The sequence below is a fragment of the Paracoccidioides lutzii genome (assembly GCF_000150705.2).
Source record: "Paracoccidioides lutzii Pb01 unplaced genomic scaffold supercont2.5, whole genome shotgun sequence".
In the NCBI taxonomy this organism is placed as follows: domain Eukaryota; kingdom Fungi; phylum Ascomycota; class Eurotiomycetes; order Onygenales; family Ajellomycetaceae; genus Paracoccidioides; species Paracoccidioides lutzii.
In genome coordinates, this window is record NW_015440951.1 from 1215704 (window position 1) to 1217936 (window position 2233).

Sequence of the window (2233 nt, forward strand, 5' to 3'; positions counted from 1 at the left end):
AGTGAGAAAAGAGATGATTTGTTAATTATTAATAACTGCAAAAAATCTGCAGAAAATGACAGAAGAGAAAAAATAATAAAAATTACTAAATTAGTAAAATTCTACACTCTGCACATTTGATAGAAAGGTTATCAACTTGAGTATTAGCTCATTACAATTAACTACGAGTTATTGAAGTACGTTTTAATAAATTTTAAAAAAGGCAAAAATATTTCATATATGTGCTCATGTCAATACTGAGAAAGAATGTTAGAGAAGTTTCTCCGATGGCTGCAGCCGCTACGTGGCACTTCGCGTGGAAAACTACGAGTCGTGGGCTCAAATCTTACGCACAGAGTATTTTATATTTGATGAGACATTTAAAAATCGGCTACGTCATCCGACCCACATCCGATCGAACTTGATCGGCATAACCATCTGGACACTACTAGCCAGGGGCCTTCCCCACATAAATTGCCATCATTTCCTGGGCTGGAATTAATCACTCATAAGAACCTTCTTATAAGGTTTAGGATATAGACTTCTTGTTTGATGAATATGCTTTCAACACTAGGTTACTTTTATGTAATCAACTCATGTTGGTTTAACTATTGTACACAACTTTATACAAGACACTTACTTGTTTGTCATTATCACTCAATGAGGAATGATAATGATAATAGTCATGTGGTTGAATAACACGCTATATGATGCAGACCATAAATGATATGATGAAATTTCAAAAAAAAGTAACAAGAGCAATTTTATTGATGTTACGAAGAAAACATTCATAACCATCAGATTCTCCATGAACTAAGTGCGCATCGACTTCATGATGAATAATCAGGCAGATTCATGGAGCCTGCATTTATTGATTCCAATGGAGAAGATGGAACCGGCAGAAATTAATTGGTTGTTGAGCAATGGAGAATACAGAAAGTGACAGATATTTAGTTGATACTTTTTTGCTTTGTACACATGCTTTTTCGCGATTGAGAAAAATCAAGCACTTGCAAGGCCCAAGGCGCAATTGGCATGGCTTGGTAAGCGCCACAACCATGTGGGGCGTGAGCGGATAGTTACTACGTTGATTTTCATCACGTGTTTCCCCACATTTCGTTAGACTTTAGATCTCTGCGCTATCCGGTTCAAACACAACCCACAGCAACAAACAAAACGTTAACTATCCTCCATGACAAATCAGTATCTTACTTCTAACAGTGATTGGCACTTTAGAAAAGAATTCGGTGATTAGAGCCTGGAGAACTGCGAAACCTTCACCAAAGTGAACATTGAATGTGTGCGAGGGAGTGTGGTTGGGAGGCGCAGTCAAAAAAAAAAAAAAAAAAAAAAAAAAACCAAAGAGAAAACTTATACTCCATTTCGTTGTCCCACGAGTAAGATATCAGAGCTGAGGCATGTAGAGGACTTTTTCAGCCGAAGGTATTTTGACTCTGGAGTTTTGTGTGTGCACGAAGCACTACCGGCAAAGAGAACACCAGCAGTGGGAGAGATCCACTTGGCTCTGAGATTATATTCACTCCCCATTAAAAGAGAAATCCTCCGCATAGGAGACTGCTCAGCCGGATAAACCCTCGACGTAGCCTTATGCTGCAAACCATGGCACCCCAGACTAAAACTACAGACATGATGCCATAGATCACACACATCTCTCACACATCTCTACATACTTCCTATGGAAAGTGTTTCTCCTAGCTAGCTCTAACTCTAACCCCTAAACGGGGTTGGATAAGATGCATTGATGCATTCGTAAATATGCGCTGTCACAGACTTATTAACGTTTCCAACTTTTCCTTCCTCAAACTGTAACCCAAAAGTGCCAGTTAACCCGGGTCAAATGAATGTCTGGGGCAACCTGGCGTCATTGGTTGCGGTAATTGATGAATCACCCCGCACACATGGACACGTGCTTCCATGGACATCCAATCTCCTGGCCGCTGAAGTGTTGCTTGGAACGCCACCACATTTTAACGCTAAATTCTGGGGTTGAGAACCATGGTTGGGGGGGGGGAAACCTTATATCAACGTCAAACTTCGCTGCTCCGTGTCCCGTGGCCCTAATCCCAATACCCGAGTCCTAATCCCCCCCGGCTACCTTCCTGCTCCGACTCCTGCCCCTACGCCTACGCCTACGCCTACGCCTGCCCCTACGCCTACGCCTAGTCCTCCTTCTCCTCTCCTCCTCCTACTACCCCTTGCTCCTACCCCCTACCCCCTACCCCCTACCCCCTAC